The 12,191-nt window shown below is 32.3% G+C and overlaps 1 protein-coding gene across 2 annotated transcripts in view; it reads left to right on the top strand.

Moving 5' to 3' along the window:
* LOC129939124 (cAMP-dependent protein kinase catalytic subunit) overlaps nucleotides 1-12,191 on the top strand; it is a 60,311-nt gene that overhangs the window by 36,252 nt on the left and 11,868 nt on the right. The gene's annotated exons all lie outside the window — the stretch shown is intronic.

The following is a 12,191-nucleotide window of genomic DNA, read 5'->3' on the forward strand; positions in this document are numbered from 1 at the left end:
GTGCGCAAATTGTAAAGAACAAAATCCATTTTCTTCCCCTTGTTTCTTCCTCTATGTAATAATTCACCCCTCACTTCTACTTTCTCATCTATCTTAAAAAAATCTACACAACCCCTTACCCAGTCCAAACGACACTCTAGATCCAATACAAACTACAAGCAACACACTAATTACAAAACCAGCATCATCTAACACAGATAATAAAAATCACAATGCCTCTGCCCCCTCCCTTCCAATCTCTAATGAATTCACCTTAAACTCATATTTTGATACAACGGAAACTCTCGTAAGCAATCAAGTAAACAACAAAATCAAAGATCAAACCTCAAACTTACCAACCACATCATCAGATCCAGCTGAAAAGTACCACTCCGCTCCTTTCTCCACTTCACCAAAACTAAACTCTATACGAAAAAATTCTCTCAATCTCAACACACACGTAATTACCCCTAATAAATTCCTAAAGAAAGTTAGTGACTATCTCACAGCTTCTCTCAGAAAACCCCTATCACCTATAACCATGGATTATGTTAACCTCTCCAAAAATGATAATGAAATTTAACTATAAAAAAAAACTCAAAACAATCAATCAAATCACTCAAAAGTTTTAAGTGACTCGACTCCAGGGCGACAGACGGACAGAGTCAAAACAAATAATCAACCATATTATCACTTTCGGATTTTTTGCAGTATTGCCCTGTCAATCCTGTGCAAAAGTCTCCTCAATATACAAATGCACTCCTTAAGATACTATAATAACTACAATGAACTTGAAATCTTATTAAAACAATTCAAACATAGTTTGCCTTCAAGAGGCCCATATTCCTGTTTATATTTCAGTTAAAGCCCCAAAACAGTATGAAACCTATTTCCACAATGTCCCAACAAATACTACTTCCAAACAAGGCATAGATGTTCTAAATAAAAAATCCAATCCTCATAAACTTCTGCACATAAATTCAAGTATCTCTTTAATAGCCATTAAAATTCAACTTACATTTAAACTCACGATAATATCAATATACATTCACCCAACTCAACACTTTACTGCGATCGACTTAGAAAACATCTTATCTACAATCACTACTCCAGTTATTCTGGCAGCTGACTTTAACTCCTGGAGCCCTCTATGGGGCTATGGCAACGCAAGAGGAAGAGAAGTTGAAACATTTTTAACTAATTCAGATTAAGCCGTTTTAAATGATGGTAGCCCAACCCACTTTTCAACGCGTGGCACTTTTACGCACGTTAATCTTACTCTTGTATCCCCTCTTTTACTTTCGAAATCAAGTTGGAAAAAGGACCGAGATCCTCAAACAATCTACCATACTCCCACCTCAAAATTTCAAACTGACCGAGCAGATTGGAATGTCTTCCAAAGAAAAGCTCTCGATTTCTTATTTAAACACCCTCCATCCCCCAACATCAACAAAAAATCGGCTACCATCTCAAAAGGTTTTCGTTACGCTGCTAACATGACCATTCCCCAAACAAAACAAAAACCTATCAAAGCTATTGTACCATGGTACAAAAAGAAGCATACGCAAAAAGAAGCAAACGTTATGGAGATTTTGTAAACACCCCAACGATACCAATTTGATTAGCTACCGCAAAGCTTACGCTCTTTTTCGATGAAAAGCCAGGGAATCCAAAAAAGAAAGTTTTCAAACATTCACATCGAATTTGAATACAAACAATTTAATGAAAAGAATATGGACAGATATAAAAACGCTTACTGGAAATTATGTCTCGTCCACAATAAAAGTTATAGCTAATGACTCAAAAACAATCACAGATTCATTCGAAATTGCATAACATTTTGGTCAAACTATTCTCAAGACAGTAATTTTTCTCGTGAATTTTCTGATTTGAAAGTCACAGCCTTGTCGAGGAATCACCTGGATTGCGATCCTTCTTCAACTGTTAAATTAATTGAGTTGCCTATAAATAGCTTAGAACTCGAAAGTTGTTTATGTTCTGTTAAAGGAAAAACTCCATGTTACGACAGAATATTGTATCCCATGATAAAAAATGCTCCCATCTATGCCAAAAGACGAATCATCAACCTCTTTAACTTAATCCTCGAAAAAGGAATCATTCCTTAAATGTGGAAAACAGCTATAACGATTCCAATCCCTAAACTAAATAAACAATCAACCGACACAAACGGATATGGGCCGATTTCACTTCTTCCGTGCATCAGCAAAATATTGGAGAAAATTATATCCAAGATATTGCAATGGTTCGCCGAAAGGCATAATCCTATAAGCTGAAATCAAGTGGCATTTAGACACGGGCGTGGTACCATTGATTCCCTCCTTCACATCGATGAATCCATATCAAATGCACTCTCATCCAAAAACCACGTATCTTTATTTTCGGTATCGGTAACAGTTGACGTTGCGCTCTTAGATGGGTAAGACGTATTTTTTCCTTCTCTAACGAGTCACACCGATCCAAAATAACAAAGCGATTACGCAGCCTTAGCAACGAAGACCTTAGATCTTCAATCGCGAAAGTACAAAAAAAAACAATTCAATAATGTCAAAGCGAGGTGATTCATCCAGTACTAATTACTGCAAGTGTTAAGTGCTAGTGATGACACCGGTGAGAATGATGATGACATGTCCCCGGCGGAAAATGTCACTAAGGCTATTGCCCCTCTTATCAAACTACTTCAAAAATCTGCAGAGTTTGTTCATAATTTATTGAAAAAACTTAAAATAGAAAATTATTCTTTAAAAAAATATCCATTGGGATTAAAATTTTTTTTGAGCGCATAACCTCCTTTAATTTAGTTTGCGCGGCATTAAAAGACAAGATGTTTCAATATTTCACTCACTACCTCAAAAGTGGAAGAGCGTTCAAATGTTCCTTTCGGGTTAGACGAAGTAAAAATCGATACTCTCAAATGCGAACTATCTAAATTAAGCTTACAATGCAAATATATTTACCATTATACTAAAGAATTTTATGTAGTTCTCCTTGGAAGACAAAGTGTCAAAATTGCTGACTTAAGAAAAAATATTCGTCATTTCCTACTCAAGTTCGTTGGGAGTATTATAAAAACAAACATTTGTAAAAAGCATTTATCTATGAAAATAAAATATTTATCTATCTATCTTACTTTCGGTTGATTTTGAGAAAGCTTTAGACCGAGTTGGTGTTCAAATCGTATTTAATACTTTATACAAATGGAAAATTGGTCCAAAACTGTAAAATGTTATCAAAGTTTTTCTAACAAATAGAAAATTCAAATCAAAAGTAAACAATAGTCTCTCAGTAACACATGATCGTAATAAAGCCATCTCTAGAGGATCGCCACTTTCAGTCATTCTTTTCATAATAGCATTTCAAGAATTAAGCGAAATAATTTGTAAATATAAAAATATGGACCATACTCTTTATGTAAGCGATTTGTATATTATGACTAAATGTAATAGCAACAATCTATATGTCAATGTATTCAACCAAATACTTAATAATATAAAAGATTGGTGTGACCGATCTGGACTAGTTATCTCTTCAGACAAAAGTAAACACCTGCACATATACCGAAAACTAAACGCTCCAGGTTTAGTTTAAGCAATGTAATTATACCAAATCTAAACAACTTAAAAATACTAGGTGTTATCGTTGACAATAAATTTAATTTCAAAAAACATTGCAGACTTAATGTTGTAAGATATCTTTCCTCAAAAAATAGTTATGTCCACAAAAACACATTAATCCATGTAACAAAAGCAATCCTTCTATCTAAACTAGACTATGTTCTGGTTATAAATAGCAAAACGGCACGATCAAACCTTCAACAATTTTACTCGTCTTACCATGCTGCATTACGAACATTTCTGAAAGCATTCAGGTCTACTCCGATACAAAATTTATTGACAGAAGATGGCTTTTTAGGTATTGGCGATCGGATCAACTTCTTAATTTCTTATCTCTTCCCCAAAATATACGAATCTTACGGGTCTACGATTGTAATAGATACGTCAAAAATCTTGAAACGCAAAAAGACTCCAAGGATCCCTTTAACATTATATAAAGCTTTTACCATAGCCAGAGAACTTGAAATTACTTCAAACGTAAGGAGTAAACCTGTCCCAAAAAATCCTCCTTGGTTATTGACAAAAGAATCTATAAACATTAGCTTGTCCCACCACAACAAAGATTCGACACAAAAAGAAGTGTTTATTCAAATCTTTCAAGAACTGAAAAACTCCTTTCCTCCTATCACCTCGAACGCCCTATACACTGATGGCTCTAAAAACGACCTGGATACTGGTATGGCTTTTGTTAACGAAAACAGTGAAACATTACTTGCAGAAAAGCTCCCAACCTTCTTCTCCATTTTTTCGGTAGAAGCATCAGGAATTCTTAAGACAACAAATATTTCCGTGAAGAATAAGGAAAAGACTATAATACATACAAACAGCCTCTCTGTTGTTCGAGCTATAAAAAACATCCTCAATAACTCATCTGTCATCAGTCCAAATTTAAATCACTGGGAACGAAGCAGCCGACCTCGCAGCATAGAATATTTCAACGAACTCCAACGTCGCCATATCCGCATAACAACCCAGCAAAAATGACTTTAAAAAATTATTAAAAACACACTGGAACCAAAATCGACTTGAACTATGGATCTAATATCAGCACTATTACTCTGCAATTAACCTCAATGGAGTTCCTCAACTTTACCCACTTAACCCTAAATCAAAAATGTTGAAATGCTTCGTTTAGTTGCGTCTGGGCCACACACGCTTGACTCATAAACACCTCTTTACCAAAGATCCTCCTCCAACGTGCCATTTTTGCTCTATTACTAACAATTCAACACCTACCTCATGATTGCAATCAAATAAAAAACATATGTATTAAATATTTTAAAAATAACCTTGTAAACATTCTCAAAGTTCCTTCAGAACACAACATTGAAAATATATTTAAGCTATTAATAAAACTTGATCTATTCCCTATTTTAGTTAATTTAATTCGGTCAGGGGTTTCCGAATCGTAGGTTTGTAACCTGTTTTAGTAACTACCAAAACATATATTAGCCACAGCAGAAAGCCTAGTATGCTCCCGTTGTATTTTTTGTATATTATTCTTAACATTTATGTAAGTTTAATAAAATAATAATAATAATTATTCCTCAGAATTATTATTATCCTCTTTCTATTTAAAATCATCTAATCGAGATTTAATCGAATCCACAGCTTTAAGCATTTCAATTGCTTTTTCGAAAAAGATTTTGTTTTTTTAATAGGATGAAGCCTTATATTTATTATTAGGGGGTCAGATGTTAATAACAAACGATTAAAAATATCTACATTGCAATTTTTCCTTGAGTTTTTCCTTGACTAATTAAGGCGGTAGAGTCTGAAGTGCTTTTTCGAGCTTTGGGTGCTTCTTTCGAAAGCTGCTCAATTGGCAAAATCGCATTTTCAATTACGGTTGATCCATGGATTTAAATTTTGTCAATTGTTGGTGTCATCGTATGCCAAGAATACAAATTTACATAAAGTGTTGCTGTATCGAATGCAAATTTACCAAACTTGGAAATATCGATTTTATATCCACTGGACAGAACGTCTAATATAACCTTGGGCCTATAAATTAACTGAACGTCAACACCTGTAGATCTTCAAAGAATCTACGACTTGTATTGCCATCATTTGAACTTCCGAAACCTGGCTTTGGTACATCCATAATTAGACCGAGTTGGTTTTTGAATTTTTCTTGCAATTCTCGTTTTTTTCTTTGAAAATATGTTTACCTTGTGTGTTCGAATTTGACATTTCCTTAAAACTTATAAGCAATATTCAAAATTGTTTCGAAGAGAGAATTGATAAACCGAATTTCAATGTATTTGTTTGAATATCTCTTGATTTTGACAAATCATTAAATTCCTTTGATGTTGCTCCACATACATAGCTATTCATATTTGATTTTGTATCTGTTGCAGCATTAAAGACTTTGCCATCAATTGTTTAGCTTTCATGGGATTTGCCAAACGATTTTCCCAATCGCAAAGGTACAAAAGAACTTTGAAATATATTTGCATCGGAATGGGAATGGTTTTCAAACATTTGGTTATATTGGGTTTGTTGTGATTCATCGCAACCCCATTTTGAAATGAGCTCTAAAGATTTCATTTCGTCCTCAGTCGAATATACAAATACATCAGTAAGCGCTTAGTGGTGTGATCAAGCAAGCTTTGCAATTTAACCTCACCCAGTGTTTCCGTAACTGTAAAACACTTTGGGCCAGGATAGCAATTACTTTTAGCTTTTTTAAGTGTACTATAACTCGGAAACATTTTCTTGTCACTCGTTGTTATAAATTCGTATTGCTTTCGAGATAAACCTGCCTCAACAAAAATTGAAAGCGCTTTCAGAGTTGATATCTTTTCTCGTTTAGAAAAAGGATTATTCTTAAATGCTTATTTACAAATTTTGGATCTTCCTGGAGAATGAGTTATTTCGTTCAGGACTTTTGCAGATACTGTCCTACCAGATTCGGCCAATTTTATTTGTGTTGCAAAAGAAAGTTCTTCTTTTTGATGCGATCGACGAAGTTCATCAATTCGTCTACATTTACTACGAGGCAAAGATCATCAAAGGACTTAGAGAGCCGACCAGGTCTTTATTTATTAATAATTTCAAAACTTCCTTTTAGCCAAGTTTATTTTTGTTTTGTAAAAATCGACTTTCAAGTCTTGCAGAACGAAGCCATCTGCTCTTAAATTCAAATCTATAAATAACCCTTCCAATAAATAAAAATACATTTCATTTTTTAAATTTATATTCAAACCTTAAACGCCATATTTTAATTTTAAATTCTTTGAGTTGACCCTCCTTGCAACAATCCTTGTCTAGCAAATAGTTTTCTAAATTATCCAATTAAGCTTTAAATCCACCTTCAGAACATGTTTTCATCACATCATATACAAGTTTTTTATTTAAAACTATTAAGCCGGATGATTCTTCAAATATATATCGAAATTTACGTTTTTTAAGATAAAGCTTAAAAATGCATAATACGTCGCTTTTTGTAACACAAATAACAACTAAGGTTGCAAATTGTAGCACGCAATTTTTTTTGCAATTGTAGCTTTATGATTCACTTTATCATTTTACACAAACAACTCAACGGAATTTAAAGGAAAGTAGTAATAAAACGATCAAGAAAGAAAAAACAAAAAACAGACAAATAAATTTTATAAACATTTTTAAATAAAAATAAATCACAAAAACCATTAAAACTCAATTTTTTAACAAAAATCAAAATGAATATATTAGATAACACCTGCATCTCATCTCAAAAATTATATCAACAGTTATAAAATCTTAAATAAATAATGAATTGAAATTACAACTTTTTTTCTTATGGTGCAATAAAAATTTATTTTTGCTCTTTTTCACTGACTTTGAGCTAGTGCTGCGGCTTAATTAGGTGGAGTAAAAAAAAATATACAGTTTTTTAATCTATGGACATTTATCTTACGTTTGGTTGCAACTTTACTTCTAAAGCTAGCAATTTTAAAAATCGACTTTTGTCTCGTTTTTGCATGCTTTTACTCCATAGTGCACCAGTTTGTGAGCGAAGAACACAACAACATAAACCTCATTACATCACCGCCGCGCCGTATTGGCGTCAAGCGAACGGTGAGGTCGAGAATATGAACCGCTCGATATTGCAGAGGTTTCTAATCCCAAATTCGAGTGGCATAGATTAAAAACAGGCTATCCAACAATTTACTTTAATGTACAATGGAACTACTGGAAGATAGCCATCGGAGTTAAGTACTATTCACATGAGCACGACCAACGACCAACGAATGAACGAATATTCGTCGATTTTGACGTTTTTTTCACATGAGAGTTTTTAATTCGTCGCGAATGAAGCCACAGCCAAACACCATTCACCACCGAAACCAAAATAAGAACGATTTTTTAGGTTAAGTACGCGCGATTATTTTATTCGTTGCGAGTGTGGATTATGTGGAACGCGAATAAAGTTTGACAGTTCGTATCAACTATAATTTTTTTCGCGACGAATAAATTTGTTTTCTTAAATTTCTCAATATATTATATTGAAAAGTAAAAGTATGTATCATAAATCAAATAGAAACTATATTGCTACTACCGTTTTGTTAAGAATTTGTGTGGAAATATGTCTTCAAACGTATATAAACTCACATTTTGTAATTCATTCGTCGTTCGTTGGTCGCGCTCATGTGAATACTACTTTACAGCTGAATAGAATGATCATGAATAAGATTCCGTCTGTTCAGGATATCAGTGATGATATCATTGGTTCAGAAGCAAGGCACTTGGATATAATTAACAAGGAAAAAGGGGAAAAAGTGCAGATAAAATTCGGGGTGCTAGACAAAGTTATATTCACATTGGCGATAAAGTATTGCTACGCAATGAGGTTCCACGAAACAAGTTATCAACAATGTTCGATTCAACTGAGTTTGATGTTATTGAGCGGTTACCAAATGAAGTTGTTGTTCGCGCAGATAATGGAAACGTTTGCAGAAAGAACATTAGCCACGTTAAAAAGATTCCAAATTCTACGGTATCTGGTTTAAGTAAAGACTAATGAAAATTATCCGATATCTTCTGCTGCCAAGGAAAATACATCCTTAACCACTGCTGGTGATGTTGATGAATGCAGTAGCCCGAGCAACACCAAACTAAAATTAAAGCTTAAAAATATTGGAGGGATGTGGTGACCCATTTAATAAATATTATAGTTGTGTTATTTCATATTGTATTATATTATTACGTTATAATTAAATGAAATAAATATTATAAGTTCATAAAATATGACTGCTGGCAATGACTTTACGCCGCAGCAAGACGCACACGATATTTGTATCTCATATCAAAACTTGGCTTTAATATTCTCCATTTCAAGGATACAATATCAAAAATGAGTACTTCCTTTCCCAAGAATTTCAATTCCCATATTTCGACATCCTTTCTGCATAATAATCACTTTTTATTTTTTAATTTTTTTAAACCAGCAAATAAAGTTCAGTTTTAACATTACTATCAACTAAAGCGGTTGTTTTATTTTTGGCGCGGTCAGTAATCGAAAAAACCAAAGAAGACGATTTCGTTTGTGTTTTACTAAAACGAAAAAAAAAAGAAGACAATTTCTTTAGCGTTTAGTAAAAACAAAATTAAGTAGAAGCAAAACCAAAGAAGACGATTTCTTTAGTGTTTAATAAAAAAAGTAGAAGCAAAACCAAAGAAGAAGAAAAAAAAAAGTAAATGAAACGATTCAATTGATTCATGTGACTAACAACAATTTAGTGAATAATAACAATTATGTAACAATTAACAAGTGGTTTTGTGACATATACAAATAATTTGATTTTATTTAATCATTTTCACTTGCACACCCGATTGCAAACCCTTCCGTAAATATAAAAGTATCAATATCACCGCAACCTATTGCAACTGGATTACCAAACTTTGACCTGCAGTAAAGTATAGAAAAGTGTATGTATTTATTTTGTTAAATATTTAATTAATTGTTAATTTATAATAAGTACCTACTATAAATAGTAAATTTCGTGATTTTTATAACTTTAAGATTAATATCCAATTAAAATTATTTGGTATCATGGTATCAAAATACTTGAAATACCATTTCTTGTAACTATTTTTGACCTTAATGATAAGCTTTAATCATTGAAATATAAAAGCTTATATCAATAGTTTGGAAATTTACAAAAAAAAACTAGTTTAATAAAAACGAAACAAAAATGGATAATTTAAACGAGATTCAAAAATATAATTTTATATTTAAAAATATATCAAATATCTCCTTTTAATTGAAACAAATCCGTTTCTTTATCATTCGAATTGATTTTTTCGTTGTGACCTTGACTTTTATAACAATCTGAATGGTTTATTAGTAAAACTAATTAATGCGTATATGTTAAAAACACAATGTCAGCAGACCATGCTACAACAAATACAAGAATCGTTGTAGATGCTTTTAAAAATAACCTACTTGAACCTGTAAGAGGTATACTTATTAATAGATATCCTAAAACAATGCAAGAGCACACATCATATTCGCTTCCAATCATTACCTTAAATTTAAATGTATTTCCTATCATACTCGTTACAATAACAATAACAATAATTATAATAGTAATAAATCTAGGATGCAATCACGATAAAATACCCAACGTTACTCTCTAAATAGTAACAATTACAATAACGATCTAAGCACACAATCGCGACGAAGTAATTCCAGTTTCTCTCAAAATAATAACAACTACAATAACAACTATAATAATAATTTAACGATTCTAGCATGCAATCGCGTCGAATTAACTTAAGTTCCTCTTAATCAATTACCGTATATAGTAATTCGAAATAAAATATTTAATTTAAAACTTATAATTGATACCGGCGCGGAAAGAAGCATAATTATTAAATTTCTATGCAATCCGAAATGGAAAATAAATAATTCGAATAAATTTTTAAGAGTTTCAGGAGGCCAAATAAAGGTTATTATTGAATATAGCTCTCCTTTATTCGAAGAATTTAAAGAAACAGAATACTATGTTAACTTTCTGCAATATAAATTCCACGAACAATTAGATGGTATAATAAGGAATAATATTTTGATTGGACTGGAGGCGATAATCGATTACTACGCACACGTCCTTCCAAAATACCATTCTATCTGAACGAAGAAGAAGAAGCTTACGAACATATTGCATTTTCAAATACGAAAAATGTTATCGAAGTTTTAAACAATGAATTTCATTCAAACATACCAAAATTAAGCTTTGCGAAACACCTTGATAAAAGGGACGTTGACAAGTTAAAATCCCTCATTCTCTCGTTTAAAGATGTTTTTTTTTAAAGAAGGTGATAACCTCTCATTAACGAATGAAAAACAACACGTAATAGAAACGAAAAACAATATTCCCATTTATAGTAAATTATATCGCTACCGCGAAATATATGTGTAGTTCAGAAGTCGATAGACATATCCCTTACAACTGCCCAATATGGGTCGTACCAAAAAAAATAGATAACTCCCAACAGCAGAAATGGCGAATCGTAGTAGATTATCGTAAGTTAAACGAGCAAACTGCCGATGATCGTTTTCCCATAACAAACATTGATGAATTATTATTGGCTCTTGTATTTTACCAAATTCAAGGGCCAAGAGATAGTCCTAAGACAGCATTCTAAATGTCAAATAGCCACTACGAGTTTATTCGTTTGATATTTGGCCTGAAAAACGCTCCGGCGACTTTTCACTGCCTGATGAACAATGTTCTTAAATATTTTATCAATAAAATCTGTGTGGTCTACCTAGACGACATACTTATTTTTTCCACTAGCTTTGATGAACATTTACTATCAATAATAAAAATATGGAACGTTTACGAGAGGTAAACTTAAAAGTACAAATTGATAAGTTTCATTTCATTCAAAAATACACTAATTTTCTTGGCTTACAATAACTCATGAAAATTGAAGCTCTTCAGAAAATGAAACTTCCTACAACAGTCAAAGAAATTAAACAATTTCTTGGCATTAGTGGCTACTATCGTAAGTTCATTAAGAATTATGCGAAAATAGAGTATCCGATTATAAAGTACTTTAAAAAAGGCACGAACATAAACAAATCTAATCCAGAATACATAAATGCATTTAATAAATTAAAATTACTACTAACTAGTGACCAAATATTAAAAAGCTCAAATTTTGAGAAACCATTTACGATAACTAGTGACGCATCTAATTATGCAATTGGTGCAACACTTACCCAAAACAATCGTCCCATTAGTTATGCTTCGCGAACATTAAATAAACACTAAACAAAATATTCGAAAATAGAGAAGAAACTTCTCGCAGTTGTATATGCAGCTAAGTTTTTTAGAACGTACATTATGGTCGAAAATTTATCATTCGTGCAGACCATAAACCTCGTGTCTGGCTCAATAACCTCAAAGAACCAAATATGAAGCTACAACGATGGAAAATTCTATTGAACGAATATAATTTTACAATAGAATACATAAAGGAAAAGAAAATCATGTCGCTGATGGTTTAGGTATACATATATCCAAATAATGAATTAGAGGAAAAACCTTTACTGCCTTACATTTTTAATTATGATACTCCAGATATTAT

The sequence above is a fragment of the Eupeodes corollae genome, chromosome 1 (genome assembly GCF_945859685.1).
Source record: "Eupeodes corollae chromosome 1, idEupCoro1.1, whole genome shotgun sequence".
NCBI lineage: Eukaryota > Metazoa > Arthropoda > Insecta > Diptera > Syrphidae > Eupeodes > Eupeodes corollae.